The sequence below is a fragment of the Danio rerio genome, chromosome 13 (genome assembly GCF_049306965.1).
Source record: "Danio rerio strain Tuebingen ecotype United States chromosome 13, GRCz12tu, whole genome shotgun sequence".
In the NCBI taxonomy this organism is placed as follows: Eukaryota; Metazoa; Chordata; class Actinopteri; order Cypriniformes; family Danionidae; genus Danio; species Danio rerio.
The window spans coordinates 4,052,893-4,075,865 of NC_133188.1; the positions used below are offsets into that span (position 1 = coordinate 4,052,893).

General features: G+C 39.0%; 1 protein-coding gene across 6 annotated transcripts in view; it reads right to left on the bottom strand.

Moving 5' to 3' along the window:
• The window catches only part of tjap1 (tight junction associated protein 1 (peripheral)), a 155,632-nt gene extending 140,591 nt beyond the window's left edge, over positions 1-15,041 (bottom strand). For 3 of the 6 annotated variants that reach the window (XM_068212900.1, XM_068212899.2, XM_021480930.3), the window contains exon 1: positions 14,470-14,795. The gene's annotated coding sequence lies outside the window, so the exon portion shown is untranslated. Of the gene's footprint in view, positions 1-13,778; positions 14,015-14,469 lie in introns of those variants that run through there. The other 3 variants (NM_001365539.1, XM_073919796.1, XM_073919795.1) reach the window with 3 other exon arrangements.
• Positions 15,042-22,973: the final 7,932 nt, after the last annotated feature.

A 22,973-nucleotide genomic window follows, 5' to 3' on the forward strand; every position in this document is an offset into this window, starting at 1 on the left:
CCGAGAGAATTTATGAATGGGAGTAAAGCGACGCACTTGTCACGGATAGGTCAATAGCAAAATGGCGGATGTAGTACGTACGAGTTCCATTCATACCACTCACATTCATACAACATAGAAGGTACTTTTCTAACGGCCAAGTAGGTTGAAATTCAAATGCAGTACAGATTGAGTAGTAGGCGATTTCGGATGCAGTCAACGACTGGGAGGCTTGAAAGTTCTTGAAATATATCGTGGCTGGTGTTAACATGCATCACAGTGTGTTTTTATGTGGACAGATGGCTGAGAATTCTGCTTTTATTAAAAAAAAAACATGTACATGTGGACATGGACTAACAGTTTGAGCGAAAGAGTAGCTCCAAAATGTGGATTTGCTTTGCAACTCCTGAAAAATCAATTCAGCTTGCTTTCTCTTCCAACAGCTTGACGTTTCTATCATCGCTCACTGTCAGAATTGTAATCCTTCATGACAGAAAACAGCAGAGAAAGAGGCTGGCTGGTAGATCTGGACAGTCTCAGCCCATGCCATGTTAGAGCTGAATGCCAGGAAGTCCCAGAAGAGCTCGGTGTATGAATGCAGACAGAGCTCGGGGCAACAGTGAGTGATTTCCTGTGTCTGTGAATCAAGCTTCCGAAGTGGGAGGGAGATTCAGTCCTGAAGCTTCTCTCTCACACTCTGGAGGATCAGTGGGCTTCTGTGGCCAGGCTTGTAAATACAAATCCCATGCAGTGAATGGCGGTCCTGACAACACAGACCCTCTTTCATCAGCGCTACAATATTGCCAGTGAACCCCAGGAGTCATGTGGGAAATGTAGCATCGCTTCGGATAGGAATCACCTCTGAAAATACCTCAGAGGCCAGAGAGAATATTAGACATGGACACTTGTAATCCTGAATAAAGCTCTTTCATTTATTGCCTTTAGATGGTTTCATTTATTTCCATACCTGCAGGCAGAAGCCAGTCTAATAGCCCAGCTCAATATTCACTCACAAATGGGATTTTGAATGCTCAAAGCGTAGAGAAAACAAGATATCATAGGAGTCGTCATATTAGGTCGGCTCGATTTTGGGAAAGATTGTAATCACGATTATTTTGGGCATAATTGTAATGACGAATATTTAAAACAATTATCAGTGAGCCATAGGTCCAAAATGTTTTGGAGATATATGAAAACACTCGCCGGCCACTTTATTAGGTACACCTGTTAACTGTTTGTAATGCAAATTTCTAATCAGCCAATCACATGGCAGCAACTCAATGCATTTAGGCATGTGGACATGGTCCAGACGATCTGCTGCAGTTCAAACCGAGCATCAGAATGGGGAAAAAACGAGATTTAAGATCGCAGCATGGTTGTTGGTGTCAGACGGGCTGGTCTGAGTATTTCAGATACTGCTGATCTACTGGGATTTTCACACACAACCATCTCTAGGGTTTACAGAGAATGTTCAGAATAAGGCCCCGTTTACACTAATCTCTAAAGTAATATTTCCAGTACCTTGTTTAATCTATGCCTTGAAGGATTAAGGCAGTTTGAAGGGCAAAAGGGGTCCAACCTGGTACTAGTAAGGTGTACCTAATAAAGTGGCCGGTGAGTGTTAGAAAAAAAAAATTCAGTTCAATAAGTGATAAAAACAAACTTACATCTGTTTTTGTGTGAGAATCATATTGAGTTTAAAACCACATCAACATTGTATTTATTCACGTGAACTACTCATTTACAGAACAGTGTTTTGGTCTAAATTCTTTCCACAGCTCTAGATACTGTATTTAGCCAAGGTGTCAAGTACAGGTCAGGCTCGCGTTTCTTCATGAGGACAAAAACTGCAAGACTGTCTCACTAGTGGAATGCCAAACACTCAACTGTGTCAACTGGAAAACCAAAGATGTCTGCTGCACCTGCAACATAAGCTCTGGGGCAACACTGACTGAAATAGGCCATTCTGTTCATGCAAGCTAAATACAGTCTCCTATAAAGGTATCCAACACCGGTATGACCTTTTAGTGAGTGACAGAACTTACAAAACCCAACCCTCAAAGGCTCAGGAACAAGAGATATTAATTATACCTCAAAGAAAAAAATGTCCACTGGGGATAAAAATAGAAAAACGTGCTGACGTCAGGAGAAAAACTGAGCAAGACACTGAAGGAGGAACAGGAAGAGGGAAGACGGGGATGTGAGTCAATGAACTGCCTGTTGTGAGCTGGAGGATCATTGAGATTACGTACTAAAGAGGTGCAAAAGCAATCGACATGTCATGCTAATGTGATCTTGAGATGCTACAGCTAGATTTTCACTTAAAGGGTTAGTTCACCAAAAATAAAAATGACGTTATTTCTTATAATCAGTGCAACAGCATACTGAAGTCAAAATTATTCGCCCTGCTGTGATTTTTTTTCCAAAATATTTCCCAAAATATATTTAATAGAGCAAGAGGTTTTACACAGTGTTTCCTATATTTTTTTCTTCTGGAAAAAGCTTTGTTTTTATTTTGGCTAGAATTAAAAAAAATAAATAAATAAAATTTAAGGTCAATATTATTAGAGCCGTTCACACCGAACACTTGCTTTTACGTTCCAAATACACTGAAAAAAAGTGTTGCATGCAGAACTGTTGCAAACAATTTATTTGTGTTAAATTTTAACAAACACATTAAGTTTAATAATGTTCAACTTAATTTGTTTGTTTAAATTCAACACAAATAAATTGTTTACAACCACTTAACGTAAAAAAATTGAGTAAATCCAAGGAATCATCTCTGAATAATTTTTTCAGTGTACACGAGGCGCACCACAGGCAACGACTGCGAATCAGCTGCATATTGTGCGCAACTAGGCATGGGACAATAACCAGGTTCAAGGTTTACCACTGTTTGGAAAAGTCAAGGTCGACTACTTTGTTTTTTTTTTAGGGAAACAATATCTCCAGCAGAAAAGGACCCTCCACATCAAAAGCTACTGTTTCTAAATATTTTAAATATTTCTTAAAAGAAAATATATTGTGTTCAATAGGGAAAAAAGTTTTTTTTTTTTTTACACAAACATTTTAAAGGAATATATTTTGAAGCAGTAATCACAATATTGCGATACCATGAAACCGTGATAGTTTTAACTAAGGTTATCATACCGTCACAATCTTATATAGTGTTGCGGTTAATATTGTTATAGTTGTGATACTTTATAATATTGTAATAACCAAAATTTGTAAAGTCATACAGCTCTGCATAACTTGACAGCGACTGAGTCTCTTGTCCAATTTGTCCAATGATTATACAATTGCCTAATTATCCCAGATAAGCCTTTAAACTGCACTTTAACATTTGTTTGCGCTTTCCTGTTTGTTCCTTTCTCATTGTGGGCCTTCCGCATATCGGTTGCGCAATTCTGATTGGGCAGAATGAAAGTGTGCTCACTCAACTGGCTAGTAGGACTGTAACACACAGACGGCAGTAACGCATTTGCTCTGGATGGGGGAAGTTAATTAATATACATTTTATACCGCGGCCTCTTTCGATTAGCTAATCGCAATGTTTCAAATCGCGATTGCGATTCCGATTAATCGTACAGCCCTAGCGTCATTGCCACCTCAGGTCAGAATGACAACACATGTAAAAATGAGTGCCGTATAGCAGCAATGACGCACTTGTGAATAAAAAAAGGATGCAAGGATGTCGCCAGAGAGGCTTTTTGGTTTCTTTTCTTGTGCATCCCAGCCACCAGCTACCCATTTGAAAGAGTTTTCAGCACAGGGGTTAATGTAGTCATCCAACTTCACAATTTGTAATGTTGCTATATGTATTTGAATAATGATTGTTGGTTCTTTAACTTGAAAGCTCAGATTTGATTATCATAATGTTTGTTTATAGAGTTTGAGGTTTACTGTATCGTTATTATTGACACCTTAAAGAAGGAGTGCTCAACCCAGTTCCTGGAGATCGACCTTCCTGCAGAGTTTAGCTCCTACCCTGATCAAACACACCTGAACCAATTAACTAGGACATGAACAGCACTTGATAATTACAGGCAGGTGTGTTTGATATGGGTTGCAACTGAAAACTGCAGGATGGTAGATCTCCAGGAGCAGGGTTGGCTGCCCCTGCCCTAAAGTTTGCTTTGATTGCTCAGTGTACGCACTTTAACATTGCACACACTTTCAAAAATGTAATCTATAAAGTTTAAGATTCTCTTTAAGACTTATTTTTATTTTATTATATTTTTTTGTTTAATTTATTTTATATTAAAATCTGTATAAATACCCAGCTCTAGTAAATAAAAATGATATTTTTAATAAACTGTCTCTTTAACAATGCATAATAATGAAGTAGGGGAGACATGCAATGCCGTCCACACGCAAACAGACTTGCTGAAATATGGAGCGTTATGAAATGTCCTTGAAGACCAGCAGCACTTTTCAGTAGAAAACGCAGCAGGACTTTCCAATGCAAGTGCCTTAAAGACAATTCCAATATAAGTAGATCAGCTTGGACCTGATGCTGTCTGGAAAGCGGGGGTCTGCGGGACTCTTTATGACCTGAGCGGTGAAGCGGTGGGCTACAGCCACCTGCCATTGAGATATCTAAATAAGCTAAGCTCTTTCGAGCAGCTGGTGTGTGCGCAGTCTGGCCTCATGTGTGGTGAGGATTAGCACTCTGGTTTCTCTGAACACCACAGGCAAAAACAAGAGCAGGTAAGAGAAGAAACAAGCGAGGAGGAACAGGAGAGAGCTGGAGACTTGAGCTCATAGGAAAGTCAACCAGGCCTAATATAGGACAGTCTGGCTCATTGGATACCTTTAATTGGGTTTCCGTTAGGGCTGCACGATATTGGGAAAAAAATCAGACATTGCGATATGACTAAAATTATTTCACCAAATGACTTGAATAATGACAATACTGCCTTTACAAAATACAGTGGCACCACCAGTATTTTGGAACCATTGCGATACTACCATAGTACCGGTAAGCAGTGCAACCCTACCTCCTAGTATGACCAAAAAGCACAAATAAATGTAAGGGTGCTTTCACACCTACACTTTTGTTTCGGAACCTGTCTCGTTTTCCCAGTTATCACGGTTCGTTTGGCATATGTGAACAGGGCAATCGCGCTGTCTCGCGCCAAAGTAATCGCTCCGAGATCACTTGAGTGAGGTGGTCTCGGCTCGATTGAAACGAACCCTGGAGTGGTTTGATTGCAGTGAGAAAGCGATCCGATCCGAGCGCGGTTATATCACAGTGTTTTATGGATATGTAATAGGCATACGGCTATATGAAAAGAGAATTATGAGTAGGGCGGGAAGTTTCGCGAGTCTTTGGATGCCAGCAAATCTCCCGGTAATCTCGCGTCTCCCTCCCGGTCCCCAAATAGGCATTGTCGCGCACCCTTCTCACCCCTCCCCACCGCATCTCTCCTCAGACACGTCACGCGCGCGCACCCTGTCAATCACCACCAAACCACCACCTCTCCTGACAGCTTAGCGGGACGCTGCAAAATAAACCCTGAAACTCTGACCAATGTAAGGAGAGTTTACTCGCACGTGACTTGTTTTAGCTCTTTTGGTCCGATTAGAAACTTTGCCATGTGAAAGCGAACCGCTCCAAGAGCAAAGAGCAACAATGTAACATTTGTAATCTCTGTTTCAAAACAACTGAATCGATTCACAGGTGTGAAAGCACCCTAAGTAAGTTTCGCTTTATTAATTCTTACGAAATGATGCATCACGAAATTATAATTCAGTTAAACTACATCTTTAGAACGCGCAAATAAACAATGTAGTCTCCATAGACTGCGCTCTTCTCAGACATCTCAGTTTTTCACAGAGATACCATTAGTCCTGTTTTGAATCTGCCACTATGCTGACACACAGGCATTTGTAGCTCCACCCTCTTTTGAAACCCCCCAATCGCATTTGAATTTAAAGCGACAGTCATTAAAAAAAGCACAATTCAGCTCAAACCCTACAAGGGGCGGTTTTAAACAGTTCTAAACATTATTTGTGTGGTATTTTGAGCTGAAACTTCATGTACACACTCTAGTGACTTATCTTGTAAAAAGGGGTATAATAGGTCTCCCTTTAAAGAGACGGAGATGGAGGAAAGAATCAGCAACCGGTGTCTGCAGCAGAAGAAAAGGTGCAGGCTATGTTGCAGGTCGTGGATAATTGGATTCAAGCAACAAACATAAAAACAGACTTGACAGGCTGACAATGGGAGCAAGCAGGCGGAGGGTAAATTTGCACAAGAACTGAACGCTGGTGAATGCTGAGGAGCCCCGTTTCCACCAGCATGGGAGCTCAGCCAAGCAGAGGAATGTTTCCACACGACTCTCGCTCCCTCCTGTTCAAAAAAAAAATAGATTTGAGCAAATTCCAGAGGAGCTTCCAAAGCACTGCAACGTTTAGGCCGCACACGAAAAAATTAATGCAGAAAATTCAGTATGACAGCTTTAAAATATTACGACTACCATAAAGGAAAGAGTGTGCTGCCTTCAAGGTGGACTAGAGCCTAAATGATAACCATAAGCAGCACAAAAAAACATAGTACTACCATGATATATACAGTTGAAGTCAAAATTATTAGCGCTCCTGAATCTGTTTCTCACTTATTTTGTTAACACCAGTTGTGGGTTACATTTTGTTGTTCAAGTGACAAGGATGCATTGCCAACTAATAGGGTTGAGGGGCCCTAGGCGAGATAATAAAAAACTGGGCCCACTAGTGTAAGTCTAAATAAAATAAAACACAAGTAACTTTAAAAATAAATAAAGCGCACAGATTGAACAAGACACAACATCTTGAATTATATGAACTACTTTGATGAAAGAAAAACATGTTAATTGTGCTTTTATGTAGTTGTGCAATATAAACTAAATACTACCAGTGTACAATATCAGTGAAAGCTATACACAAGTGAGGCAAAGTGAGGCAACATTATGAGAAAGCACCGGCGTCTTTCAAATCTGCGGTGTGGGGACATTTCGGTTTTTCCGGTAAGTATAATGCCAATAAAAGAAAAACCTTGAACAAAAAATACCTGTAAGCAAGCATTGTTTTACACGTATAACCATGACTGCACATCTGCAGCGCCATCAATATCACTGTCTGTATGCAGAATAGCAGAGAAGGTAATAAAGTCCTCCAAATAGCAACAATCGCTCGCTAGATCTTTCAAGCAAACATACCCAACTGGTTCCGAGAGACACGGAAAAATAACAAAGGGGTTGCGGGTGTTTATTGCTGAAGATTTGCAGCCGTTTTCGGTGATTGGAGATGTGGGCTTTAGTCATTTTATAAAAGCACTCGATCTGCATTACAGACTACAGTCTCACATTTTTTCAGCGTCGAGATAATTAAGATGGTTTATTTATGTTTACATCAGTACAAATATGTTTATTTCAAATGGGCAAGTTATCTTTATTAATTTCACATGTATGTTTACTTTCAAAGTGTGGGATTTTATGTGTTCCCCAGTTTGTACATGGGCTACCAGCGGCTGTGAGATTTTAGTGTTCATTTTTTTTAACAATACGCTAGGAACTAGTGTACTTTTCTTGGCTTTTAGGTAAAACACAATGAGTATTGCAATAAATCATTTTAATTTTTTTCTCACTAACCTCTTACTGTTCCTATTGACTATAGTATAAAAAAAAAAAAAACGTCAAGCCATGAGAACCGAACCGAACCGAAAACCATGTTAAAAAAACTGAGGTATGTATTGAACCGTGGGCTAACTGTATTGTTGCATCTCTATAATATGTTATATATATATATATATATATATATATATATATATATATATATATATATATATATATATATATATATATATATATATATATATATATTCCTTTCTCAGCAGGAGCACTATGAAAAACTTCATCTGTAGCAGCATTGTCTGTCTCTGCAGCTGTAGGTACACTGAGAAATTTCAACTAAGTCCCTAGAACATAAATAAAGCCAGAAAAGATTAATTTAAAAAAATAAACTATACAAGTATGACATATAAAAATACAAATAAAACATGGAACAGTGAACGCGAGTGTGCAAGAATAGCGGTCATGGAACCCTTCAAGAAACTCAGGGTCCAAGGCGACTGCCTATATTGCTTGTTGGACGGGCCGGCACTGCAGAGATGTAACTAAGAGAATACGGTAATTTTTCAAAATAAAGATTTCAAAATAAAGACTGTTCAGACTCAGATGACAAATAAAATTTATGATTAATGATTTCTTGTGCGGCCTGGTAACAATTGATTCAGCCCAATGTTTGGGGGCCACTTCTATAGATAATCGTAAACAAATAATTCATAAGAGGGCTCATAATTTTGACCTTAAAATGGTTTAAAAAAACTGCTTTTGCTCTAGCCGAAATATAACAAATAAGACTTTCTCCAGAAGAAAAAACACTAAAGAAAATACTGATAAAAATTTCTTGCTCTGTTAAACATCATTTGGGAAATATTTAGAAACAGTACGTTGTTTGATGAAAACTACTTCATGCAGGTTGGAATGAGATAAACTACAAACACCAAAAACAGTCAAGAATCTGTGCATTTCTGAGAAAAGTCACAGGTATCTGGTCCATACAGCCACAACAACAGTTCTGTTTATTTTATTAAAAGCATTCAAATGGTTGCGTCAAAAAAAGACTGTCTGACATCTTTCTAAGTGAAAGGCCATGCAGTGTGTGGGCAAAAGCTGATGAATAGAGTGTATCTGAAATTCTAAGCCAATTCCGACTGCCAAGGTCATCTCAAACAGCCCTGCTTTGTGTTGTATTTAAAGCAAAAAAAAAACTTTCACCGAACTGAATATGCATGTTGAAGGTGACCATCAGAACAGAACAGACTAAACAAAATCACACGACACAGCCAAGCAACTGCGCATATTAGCATAAGATTTTGTGCCCTTTAAAACAAAGAAATAAAAATAAATAAATAAATAAATAAAATAAATCAAAATCACACTTTAGTAAAGGACTGCAAACAAAGCTTTCAACTTTTACTGTAGAAGGAGCAAACAGAACCTGATAACCGGCACAAAGCCTTTTGATCATTACATCTTATTTAACGGAGGATGACCTAAAGACATCAATCGTCCAGTAATTATCGGACCTTTTCCCAATTAAACGCTCCAGACTGCGCACAAAACCCCATATCTCTTCAGCTAAGCCCAGCAACACACAGCGGCATTTGACAGAGTAATCTTTTAACAAATCCCTCCCCAAACATTTTCACACTGGCTGTTTCCTAATTGATAAACCTCCACGGGGGTCTGTGCTATCATACGACACGGCCTAGCACAAATCCAGCAGTCACCGGCAGCTTTAAGAGTCAGTGTGTGTGTGTGTGTGAGGTGCTAACAGAGCCCACACGTTCTGCATTTGGAGCCAGATGAGAGAGAATGCAAAATGCTGCAAAAACCCAAAGGATGTTTTTAGTGAACCAACAACAACGCAAGGGAGAAAAGGTCGCTGACCTTCAGTCCTGTATTTACTGCATCAGCACAGCTGAGTTTATGAAACTGTTCATGAGAATTCAGTGAGAAAATAAGTAAGCAACTGCTATCCAGGAACAGATTTAGAATTATTACGCCAAAATGATACACTTTAGGCTAGCATTTAAGCCTGGTTTATACTTCTGCGTCAAGTGACCGGCGTAACCCACGGCGCATGCAACGCGTGTAGCTGTGCATTTATACTTCTGCACGCTGTCTCTGTTGGTCTGCATTAACACTTCCGAAACGCTAGTTGGCAGTGAGGTGTAAATGTTCCTCTGTGTCAAGTTCGCTGTTGTTTTGCTTTTCCTGAACACTTCCGGGATGTACAAGTGGCTCAAACTCGCTCATTTTGAAGCAGGAACCAGCGGACGTGCAACAACTTTAACTATGAGGTAAACACAAAACAAAACTTTCCATCCGGAGCTCCTTCACGGGACTCCACACTTGTAAACAATCGCTCCATCAGGCTCGCACCATTCACGCGGCTCTCGGTCCCGCCCAGACTCGTCAGCGCTACCAAGCCGACCAATCACAGAGCTTACGCTGCACGTCGTTGCGACGTGTAGTTACATTTTTTGAGAGGTGCACGTCAGCGAAGCCGACGGCCACGGCGAAGGGCTATGCGTCAGCACCGTAGCATACGCCGGCGTTTGACGCAGAAGTATAAATCAGCCTTTAGCAAAAGAGAAACAGAAGGCAGAAGTATAAATGCACGGTTACCTGAAAGGCATGTGCCATGGGTAAATATTAAGGTTGTCACGATCCTCCAAATCCTCGATTCGATTACATTTTTGATTCTAAAGGCACGATTCGATTTTCGATTATGAATAATTAATTAATTAATGACCAATTAATTATTTGTAGCCTACCGTTTAAACTACCTGACCTGGATGGTCTTTGTTTTACCCATAAACAAACCATACAGTAAATGAATAAAGGCAAGATACACACATAATTACCACCTGTCAATCATTTTTTTCTGCGGGACTCGTGAATAGGCAGTGATCTGTGTCGTTATAATGGCGTCGGTAAAAAAGACACACAACCAACAGGAACCAGCCAACAGTATCTGAGGTGTTCGCTAAAATGACTAAGTACAAGTGAGTGAAAGATTGAAGCAGTCCTCTGACTGCCTGGACCTGCTGTCTCGAGCGCATAGCTTTGTGGTCACGTGATGTGCCTTTTCAGAGGTAGAGGAAGGAGAGCTGCTCAGAAATGCTACACGCCACTGTGGATGTCAAATCGTTGTCGTTCTAAAATGCCATTTAAAAACAAAGACAGTGTAAACAGGGCCTGAGTGTGTACTTTTCGCGAGAGGATTTGCAACGGGGGCGGGCGGAGGATCGCGATGCCGGTGTTGTCTATCGGACAAACCGTACGTAATGCGTACATAGCAGAGCTTGCAAAACTGTGTTTTTTTTTTTTCAACAACACGAACGTTGTCAACATAACTCACTGGAAATCCAAAATGCTTTCACACCGCCAACTTTATTGAAAGAGGAGAGGGTTTAAGCTCTGTCGACGGGTCTCCTGCTTCTGCAGTTTAACAAGCACTTCAACAAGCCTGTTTTTTTCCCGCTTGGCAAGCCAAGCTGACGTGACATGGGGGCGTGGCAGCATGGACGATTCTATTTTTTGATTCGATAATCGAAATTGAGCATAAATTTTGATCGATTTCAATTAAAAATCTAAATCGTGACACCCCAAGTAAATATAATTCAGCCTCAAGTCTGACAGCTCAGCCCTTATCAGAAACACGTTCAGCTCTTAAAAAAATAGCACTTAACTAATTGTTTATCGACATTACCCATCTGCAAGTAATGACTGAGAAGGCAGCAAACTCATTTAAGTGTGCTCTACAAAAGCAGAAAGAGATATAAAGGAGCAGCTAAACTCTCATATCAAGCAAGAATTACACACCAACACACTGTTTATTCCACGTCAGCTGACAGACATCCACACAATCTTGGTCTTTACCCAGTGAGCTGCCCTCACTAACAAAAACAGGACCAAAAGTACCACGACATACTCTGAAGCAGTTTCAGAGCACGAGAAAAGAAACGTCTGTTGACTATTAAACATGGTACACTGATCAACTACTAACACACAGCTCTATAATGTCCGAAATATACTGTCTAGGTCAACAGCTCAGTGAATTTTGAGACACTAACATCAGGGAGCTGATCTACATTATACACAGAGCTGGATTAGTGATTCGTGTTGCCCGCTGTTGGGGATTTAAAGCTAAAACTGAATATGATTCCTGCATACAGGTTGTAAATCAATGTGCTGTGAAACAAGGATTGATTCTTCGATTTTTGAAATGCATCGCAATTTTCTTTGGAATCAATTCAGAGTTACAGACGACGCTCTGGGCTAGTTTTTAATAGCAGACTGCGATCTGCACTAGCATTTAACAGCAGATGGCGCTCTAGGTTAGTTTTTGACAACAGACAACGCTCTACGCTAGTTTTTAACAACAGACAGTGCTCTATGCAAGTTGTTAACAGCAGACGGCGCTCTATGCTAGTTTTTAACAACAGACAACGCTCTATGCTAGTTTTTGACAGCAAACGGCACTCTAGGCTAGTTTTTAACAACAGACGATGCTCGAGGCTAGCTTTTAACAAGAGACGAAGCTCTAGGCTAGTTTCTAACAGCAGACAGCACTCTAGGCTAGTTTTTAACAGCAGACGGTGCTCTCGGCTAGTTTCTAACAGCAGACGGCGCTCTAGGCTAGTTTTTAACAGCAGACGATGCTCTAGGCTAGTTTCTAACAACAGACGGCACTCTAGGCTAGTTTTTACCAAGAGACGGTGCTCTAGGTTCATTTTTAACAGCAGACGATGCTCTAGGCTAGTTTCTAACAACAGACGGCGCTCTAAGCTAGTTTTTAATAGCAGACGGTGGTCTAAGCTAGTTTAAAACAACAGAGGGTGCTCTGGGCTAGTTTTTAACAAGAGACGGTGCTCTAGGCTAGTTTTTTGCAAAAGATGGTGCTCTATGCTAGTTTTTAACAACAGACGACGCTCAAGGCTAGTTTTACACAACAGACGGCACTCTAGGCTAGTTTTTAACAACAGACAACGCTAGAGGCTAGTTTTTAACAAGAGACGGCGCTCTAGGCTAGTTTTTACCAAGAGACGGCGCTCTAGGCTAGTTTTTAATAAGAGACGGCGCTCTAGGCTAGTTTTTAACAAGAGACGGCGCTCTAGGCTAGTTTTTAACAAGAGACGCTGCTCTAGACTAGTTTTTAACAACAGATGGCGCTCTAGGCTAGTTTTTACCAAGAGACGGCGCTCTAGGCTAGTTTTTTAACAACAGACAGCACTCTAGACTAGTTTTTAACAAGAAACGGTGCTCTATGCTAGTTTTAACAAGAGACAGTGCTCTATGCTAGTTTTTAACAACAGACAGCGCTCTTGGCTAGTTTTTACCAAGAGACGGCGCTCTATACTAGTTTTTAACAAGAGATGGCGCTCTAGGCTATATTTTAACAGCAAACGACGCTCTATGCTAGTTTTTAACCACAGATGGCGCTCTAGATGGCGTTTTTAACAACAGACATCAATTAATTTAGTTGTTTTTTTGGCTGTTAGTTTTTTATGTGATCATATGCCAACAAACCTGTAGTGATTTCAATTAATTTCAATACAAGCAATTGTTGGTCTTCAAAAACAAAAGTGACAATAAAAAAGTTGTTAAAACAAAAAATAAATTTCAATATTTAATTTGGTGCTGTTGCAGAAGCTGAACCAAAAAGGCTGCAATAAGAAATATTTCACCTGTTTTTAACTATAAAAAGAAATCAGAAGTTAGGGATAGACATAAATAAAAGGAATCTGTCCTAAGATTTATTGGTCACACTTTACAATATGATTTTATAAGTTAACGTACTTACTAACATGAACCAAGTATGGACAATACTTGTGCAGCATTTATTAATCATAGTTCAATATTTACTAATACATTATTAAAATCCAAACTTATACTTGAGTTAATGCACACAAACTGACAACGAACAACTCTATCTCCCTTAACTAACCTCAACTAACATGAATAAACAGTGTGATGAATACCTTGTTCGCTCGTGTTAGTGAATACATCAACTATTAACTAATATTAACCAATACAGCCCTATTGTAAAGTGTTATTAAGGCGCATTACGCATGCACTGCACGCCTCTTTAACAAACCAGAGAATCAATCACAATTATCTATATCACAACTAATAACCATCAACCAATGTTTGGCGATCGTGACAACCTGTGCTCGTGATCGTTACCTGCGATGTGTCCATGATGGAGTTATATCAGCATAGATAATATTCATCGAAATATCCCACCGTATCTTCTTCCCAGTAGCATCCAAACAAGTTACACTATTTCATGCTAGGACACGTGAATAAAATGATAATCCCCGTCGCTTTAGGACGCAATCACCATCATCATCATCATCATCTAGATAGATCAACCAGCTAAGCAGTCTAGTATTAAAGAAGCCCGTGTAACAGGATCGGTTGCACAACAGGATCCAGCTGGTAGCATTAATAGGAGTAAGGTTATATATGCGCTGAAGAGATCAAAAAAGGCATTTAAACATTAAATGTTTGTGTGTTTCAAATCACGAAGCATGTGAATGTTAAAGACAGAGTATCCACTGGCCGAAGGGTTTGTTTTCACTGCCCATGGCCATGACGGACTCGCCGAATACAGACGCGTAAAACACCTGACATCGACACTTTTAAGATTAGCAACCGTCTCTAATCTCATATCCAACCACTGGTGCCTTTAGAGAAGCACAACACAGCTCTTAATACACGATTTTGCTTTAATACAGCACTGCTGGGTGTGTTTATCAGTTCATCTGAACGGTGACCGATCGCGTATTTCAACATTATATGAAAATACATTTCATAGTACATGCTGCAAAATAGACCAGAATTAGGAAGGTAAATCGATTTATTAACTTCTTACCTGTCTCCGGTAATTTTCCGCAGTTAAATCCAGAGTTCGGTGTCGATCAGTCTTGACTCCTGCTCAAACTGAATAAACTTTGCCCGCTTTTCCTTCTTCTTCTCCTCCTCGCAGGCTAACACTCTTGCTAACGGCGGCTAAAATATCCTCGCTCGCGCCGTCAGGAGCGATCTCCGATCCCGCGTCCTCTCGCCGCTATCTCTGGGCGAGGAGTTAAAGTGTTACCGCAGATGGCAGGTGTGGATATCCGCTGTTCCAGATTTCAGATAAAAGTTATCTCCATCCTCTCCCGTTCAGCGCCATCTTTCCCGCGGGGCACGCCGGGTAATCCTCAGGAATCCCGACGCGACGCGTTCGCTGCTCGTCCCGGAGTGCAGGAATGCTGGGATCATCAGGAGGAAAGAGCGATGATGATGATGACACTTATTTTTAACTGAGGAAACCTCGGGTCTACATGATGAGAAGTTAATACTAGCAGGAAGTGACACATATTCATATCCACAAACGTATTGTTATGGTGTGTATGAACGTTCATACTCATAATTTGTTCTCCCTCAAGTGGTTCCAAACCTTTACACATTCAATTCTCTGTTGACCCAGGTGAAAAAGAAGTGCTCTAAAATACATTACAAATGTACTTGAAATGTAGATAGTAGGTTTAAAGCACAATTAGCACAAATAACATACTTAAAGTGCATTCTAAATGTGTTGGTCTGTATTTTAATGTATTTATTATAAAGTAAACTACAGGTACATTTGTAAAAAAATATGCGTAATAGCATTATTTAAAAAAAATATGCTCGAACTCAAGCTTACTATTTATGCATTTTAATGTATTTACAGAGAACATATTGATTTTATTATGTCTTAAAGTATGTTTATGTGTACTTTGTATTAGAACTTTGTGAAACGGTGCCAATTTGAGTGTGTTTAAAGTATATGCATGTTATTTGTAATTGTTTTAGACATAATGAAACATATTTTAAATCATTAAATTCACTTTTATTTCTGTAGCGCTTTTACAATGTAAATTGTGTCAAAGCAGCTTCACATAGAAGATCATAGTAAATTGAAACGGTGTAGTTCATTTTTCAGAGTTAAAGTTCAGTTTAGCTCAGTTCAGGGTGGTTTAATAGTGACTACTGAGAGTCCAAACACTGAAGAGCAAATCCATCGATGCGCAGCTCTAAAGATCCCGAACCATGCAAGCCAGTGGCGACAGCGGTGAGGAAAAAACTTCACCAATTGGCGAAAGTGAAGGATTAAAAACCTCAAGAGAAACCAGGCCCAGTTGGGCACGACCATTTCTCCTCTGGCCAAACATCTTGTGCAGAGCTTCAGTCTAAGCGCTGTAGAAAGCTGGACCTCAGCAAAGACTTGTCTGTCCCTGGAGCATCACATGGAGAATCTCATGCTCTCCACTCCTGCATGACACCACAGCAGCTGCTCAGGATACGGCCTGGTCCAGGATAATGGAAACCTTGGGATCATCTCATCGCTGGTCTGGGATCGAATCAGTGGCGCTGCATAGTCTCTGAGGGCCTCAGGATGAGCATCCCCAGGTGGAAATAGAGAACAAAGAGAATAATTAGCGTAGCTGCTGTTCATAGTGTATATAAATAAGATGCAAAAACCTGTGTGGAGCACATTCATGTGTCATACCGCTTAGTGATGCACTGAGTGTATGCTTTGCTAAACAGATAGGTCTTATATCTAGTTTTGGATTGTGAGCGTGTGTCTGAGCCTGGGACCTGTATCTGGAAGACTATTCCAGAGTTTAGGAGCCATAAATGAAAAGGCTCGACCTCCTTTACTTGACTTTGCTATTCTAGCAAAGGTTTAGAACTTTTTATAATTTTATCTAGCTCTTCCTGTTCTATGATTTTGAAGCACTGTAAATTATTTTGATTCAATGTTTACTGGATCCAAAGTATAAGGCGGTGCAGAAAGATTAACATCTTCTATTTTCTGTCTGAAGCCTTCTATTTTATCACTGAAAAAATTCGTGAAGTCATCACTGCACCTATTCAGGTGAATTGGGTAAGCTAAAATTGTCCGTAGTGTACAGTATGTGTGTGAATGAGAATGCATGGGTGTTTCCCAGTGATAGGTTGCAGCTGGAAGGGCATACGCTGCGTAAAACATATGCTGGATAAGTTGGCGGTTCATTCCTCTATGGCGACCCCAGATTTAAAAATTCACCTATAGTGCATGTGTTTGGACTGTCAGGACAACATGCAAACTCCACACAGAAATGCCAACTGATTGCTAATTGTGTGTACAGAATTGTGTGATCCTTAAGCAAAGTGTTTTAATACATTGAATATGGTTCTAATTCTGGCTGTTAAGATGTTATTATATTGAATGACATTTGAATGGGTGTCCTGTCATGGTAAAAAAAAAGTGTATTAGCCATTTTAATATATATATATATATATTCAACATGCATTCTAATGCAACACAGAAATAAAAGCTATGAACACGTTTAATGCTTTAATGCTTGAAAATCCCTTCCATCTTTGACTTGCATATATAAAAAATATTCTTCATATTATCCATTTAACATGCATACAGAGAGAGGGGGGGGGGCATTCAAACAGAGTAGCATTTAAATAGAGGCCTATAAACCCAATATGTACAGTAGTTGTGAGAAACTGAGCAGCAGATGGCAGTGAAGGGTGGCGCTGTATCTCTCTGCTGAGGGGCTTCTGTATGCGGGATGTTTGTGTAGTTAATTGTGTCATCAATGAGACTGAGCTGACATCTGGCCAGAAGTCATTGAGAAAAAAGAAACCCTGACTCACTGGTTCCAGCATGCAGATTATGCTGACAGCTAAAGGGACAGATCACCTAAAGCTGAACATTTTGCCAATTTTTCACCCTTGGCTTGTCAAATCAGTTTTAATTTAATTGAATTATTCATTCATTTATTAATTTTCTTGTCGGCTTAGTCCCTTTATTAATCCAGGGTCACCACAGCGGAATGAACCGCCAACTTATCCAGCACATTTTTTGCCCTTCCAGCCGCAACCCATCTCTGGGAAATAATTTAATTTGATTTATTTAATTAAATTGTATTCTATTTTAGTTATTTACTTACGTATTTACTTATTTATTTTAGATATTAAGATATCTTGAAGAATGTTGTAAACTGGTAAGCATTGACTATTTGTTTAACATGCTATGAATGCCATAGTTACAGGTTTCCAACATTCTTCAAAATAGCTTCTTTTGTGTTCAACAGAACAAGAAAACCCAAACTTTGGAACAAGCCAAGGGTGAGTTTATCCTGACAGAATCTTTAGTTTTGCGTGAACTCCCATTTTGAATCCATTCAGTTGATCTCCAGAGCATTTTTTAGCTTAGCTTAGCATAGATCATTGAATTGGATTAGACCATTAGCATGTGGCTCAGAAATGATCAAAGAGTTTTTCCTATTTAAATTCCTAGTTATGTTTTTTAATTTAATTTAATTTAATTATTTATTTTAGATATTAAGATATTTTGAAGAATATTGTAAACTGGTTAGCATTGATTATTTGTTTTTCATGTTATAAATGCCAATGGTTACAGGTTTACAACATTCTGCAAAATAGCTTCTTTTGTGTTCAACAGAACAAAAAAAAAACAAACTTTAGAACAAGACAAGGGTGAGTAAATCCTGACAGAATCTTTCGTTTTGCGTGAACTCCCATTTTGAATCCATTCAGTTGATCTCCAAAGCATTTTATTTTATTTTATTATTTATTTTAGATATTAAGATATTTTGAAGAATGTTGTAAACTGGTTAGCATTGACTATTTGTTTTTCATGTTATAAATGCCAATGGTTACAGGTTTACAACATTCTGCAAAATACTTTTCGGTGTCTGCTATAATGTTAATGTAGTTTTTGTGTGTTTACATAGATGAATAGAGCCACTGTGTAAATTTGCAGTACAGTTACAATCTTATTGCCACGTTATATCGTTATGATAACATAATATTGTTGCCTTCAGTGATTTACTGAAGATAAATACCAAAAAATAACTCAACTGGAATAACTACAGCAGTCACGATCGTCAATCTCATATGAAGCAAGAGATTGCGATGACATATGATGACGTGTGCAGGTGTTGTAGTGCTGTCCCATTTCTTAGGGGTAAATTTTGAAGCCCTTCCCCTTCACACTCTGTTTCAAGGGCCAAGCGGAGGGGGAAGGGGTACAAAAATAGAATTGGATTGGGCCAAAGTGATCTAACTTCTCCTTTTCCGCAATCCTCCATCCATAGAGTCACACCAGTACACAGACCTCCATCTTCTTTCTCCCATGTTACTAAATAAAAGCAACTTTTTTTTTTGCCTCACACTGTTCGAGTCTAACAGAGCATTTAAAGGAAAAATCGATTCTCTGAAGCAACACATCCGTCCATGAGGTGCAGTTGTCTCAGTTGTTTTCCCCAGATGTGAAGCCCTTCATCTGACAGGTATAGCGTCAGCGCTCAGGTGAATACTAATGCTGGAGCGCTCGGTCACAGCTGACCTCAGAACAGCCAGCACAAAGCCTTTGCTTTTAAAAGGGGTCGTGGTCCACTCGCCCCAGATCTCCCGCCGGCTCGTGACGAGGAACTGGGGAGGCAAACATTTACATTTCAAGCAAAGGGACTTCAATGACATCAAACCACCAGCCAGCCCCGTGTGATTCATTTCTCCAGCACCTGCGGACTTGTGTGGTCATGAAGCGGTCAGAGAGAGCCTACATTGTGAAAAAAATCTGTAAAATTTATGGTAAAAAAGGCAGCTCTGGTTGGCTGAATGAGGTATATGCACATAGACTTTTAATTTTCAGTCTGCCAGCCCAGACGCTTTCAGTGATCTGTCTATCCATTACAAAATTGACACTTGTTAGATCTGATTTCTTTAAAAATCTGTGATCTTCACTGCCTGATAGATATACGATATAAAGTAGGTCTCAGACCAGACAAGAAGCACTCCATTAAATGAAAATTTTTCCATGCCATGTCCTTAAAATATGAACATTTATTTTTTTAGTATTTTCAATGGAGTTTTTGCGCTAAAATGCAGCTACTGATGACGTTTGTGTCTGTCATCTTGTTTTGCACTTGAACAGCTTAATTAATGCTTAAGTCTATTTAACTGATTGTATTTTAACTACATTAAAACATCGATGCTGTAAAAGGAATCTTATGGAATTAAAAATAGTCACATTATCCTTTTACCGGAAGTTTATCGTTGGCTGGAAAGCAGTAGCTATGCATAGAGCCCATTTTACCATTAATAATATGGTAGGAGCATAATTTACAATAAATAACCTATTATGGTAATTCAATAGCAAACCTTGAGAGCTTGCAAATCTATACGTGAGAACTTGTGATAGTAACATTAGAAGTAAAAGTTATTCGCCCTCCTGGGAATTTCTTTTACTTTTTTAAATATTTCCCAAATCATGTTTAACCAAGCAAGGAATTTTTCCAGTAATATTTTTTATTCTGGAGAAAGTCTTATTTGTTTTATTTCAGCTAGAACTCTTACAGTTGAAGTCAGAAACGGGAGCACCCGGAGGAAACCCATGTGAACCCACTTGAACGCAGGGAGAAAACTTCACACAGAAATGCCAACTGACCCAGCCGAGGCTCAAACCAGCAACCTTCTTGCTGTGAGGTGACAGCACTACCTAAAGCGCCACAGCATCGCCAAAAAAAACTTATTTTCTACATAGATATAAAAAAACACTGCCTCCATGCCTTCTCAGGGGACTTTTTTCAGTTTATTTATGACTATTTGCATTTGTATAATGTTATTATTAACAGTATTATATACATATTTATATTTGTTTTAAGAAAAAACAAGCTTAAATATAAATATAACTCAGTTTTTTTAACCACACTTTATTATCATTGTTCCTTTATTCGTTTGCTGGAAATTAGAACTGAATTTAAATAATTTTGAAACAAATATTTGCGCTTAACTGACTAAATTAAATATGTAGGCTAATGGATGTCTTCAGTGGAGTGAGTTTCCACTGTTTCCTTATCCATGAAAGTAAAGGAGTAAAGAGTAAAAGTAAAGAGGGTGAATGGAGGAGGCTCATTCTTTATCATCACGCTGCAGATGCTCCTTTAACTGTTTTCTTGCTAGTGAAGTGTTCAGTTTTTTCACTTACAAAGTCGCCATGTGAATAGCAAATGCGCCATGGCATGACGCAACTGACTCCTAAAGTAAATGGGAGATGAGACTCTGATTAGTTTAATGCACAATATGCTCAAAACACACCCATGACTCATTAAGAAAGTAAGCACAACCCTGTGTATTGGGCCCTTAGAACCGAACTAACATCCCCTCTGCCCTTTATGTGTTTGCAATCAAGAGGAATCTGGGCCCGGTGTGTGACAAAAGTGCATGATGGGATCTGTAGTCCAATAACTTGGCAGATTTGTAGTTCTGCAACGATCTGCAAAAGCTAGATTTCACTACTTTTCAGTTTAAAGTGGCATTTAAAGTCGTAACAAAGTTAATTAGGTTAACTAGGCAAGTAAAGATAATTAGACAAGTAATTTGACAACAGTTCTATAGTCAGTCGAAGACATAATTACTCAATAGGGTCATAATATTGACCTTAGAATGGAAGCAAATTAAAACTATTTCAGCCAAAACTAAAAGAAATGACTTTCTCCAGATATGAAAACTGTGAACATTTCTGTAAAAACACTTTCTGAAAAAGAATTCCAAATTTCACTGGAGGCCTGCTATTTAAGTTTGTGGGAAAATGAAACATGGTCACGTGTCTTGTGTGACTGACACAGTAATTATAGTGCACGACAAGCAAAAACCGCTGTCAGCAAAACAAACGGTTTGACCGACAGCAGCCAAAAGGATACTTTAAGCATCTGGTTTGTTTATGGTGAAAACAGCACCGTCAGATAAACCGCGGTTGAATCAACACTCTGTATCTCCAGCGTAACAAGTCGTGTTTTGCAAAACACAGAACAATGAGGGTGAGTCTAAATGATGGGGACAGTCATTCAGGACAAACAGTCACACTGAATATTATGATTATACATTCAGACTGTCTGACTTTGTGAAACTGTAAACCATGAGGCTTCACAGAGGGATTCGCTTACTCTTCGGGCGCCGTTGGCTGTTTGTTTTCCACAGTTGGACCAAGTTCTGGGCCGCTGAAAAACCCATTTGTGGCACAGTGGGAAAAGCTGCCACTCCTAACCAATGCATGGAGAAGCACAGTGGAGCTCTTAGCCTCTAATGTGAATCAGGAAGGATGATGCGCTGTGTTGACGAGGCAGCGCTACAGTCATATAACCTTCCTGTAAAGAAATATCCTCTGTTATTATGCAAAAATGCAGAAACACTTTGATTGACATTCTCCCTTTGTACTTGTCATCAGAGGGAGAAAGCCACACCCACTAGGGACCATCTCTCCCTCATTAGCATAGGACTTTAGTTTTGCTTTTGAATCTGCCACACTGTTGACACACAGGCATTTGTAGCTCCGCCCTCTTTTGAAAAGAGCACAATCTCATTTGAATTTAAAGCGACAGTCACCAAAATGGCACAATTATAAGATCAAAGCCTAAAAGGGTCAGTTTCAAGAGTTATTAAACAATATTTGTGTGGTATTTTGAGATATAACTTCACACAGACACTCTAAAGACTTCTTTTAGATCTTGTAAAAAGGGGTGTAATATGTCACCTTTAAGGTCTGTTCACACCAAGCATGATAATTATAAAGATAACAATTAAAAGTAGAACACAAAAAATAATTAAAATGTGTAATATTTAGAGAAATTATATCATTATGGTCACTTTCAGATTGATTTTTCTCAGCTAATGAACAATAAAATATAATTACAAAATATAAAGAGCTCAAACAATTTATACAGTGGAGCTCTGCTTGATGTAAAGCTCTCTTTTCACAAATAATGACTGAAACAATTGCTTTATACCATGGAAAAATGATTTAAAAAATACATAATCAGATTGACAAATTCATTGATTTATTCACTTTCCTTCAGCTTAGTCTCTATTTCAGAGGTCAGTCAGTCAGTCTTTATTCATTTCCCGAAGGCAATTTGGTTGCAGCACACAAGCATGTCACACATAATACACAAAAGCACATTATACATTACAAATTCTACCCTAAATGTAAAAACTTTACAGCTGAGGGGATGAATGAAGGTTTAAACCGATAAGTTTTACTATTAGGAGTTCTATATCGAATACCAGAAGGGAGAAGATAGGGCTTTACTCAAAACTTGTCTATGGTATAACTGAGCCATGGTCATCTGATTTCTCCCTGTTGTTTTTCCTCCTAGGTTCACAATTTTTTTCCAAACAACTCTTATTTTTTACACAGAATTGAATGAACACTGACTGAATGTATGAACTATCGAACATGCACATGAGTGATTTATCTTTATTAAAAGATCTTAATTTCTGTAAGCAGTATAGTCTTTGTTGCTCCTTCTTACACAAAGTTTTAGTTTTAAC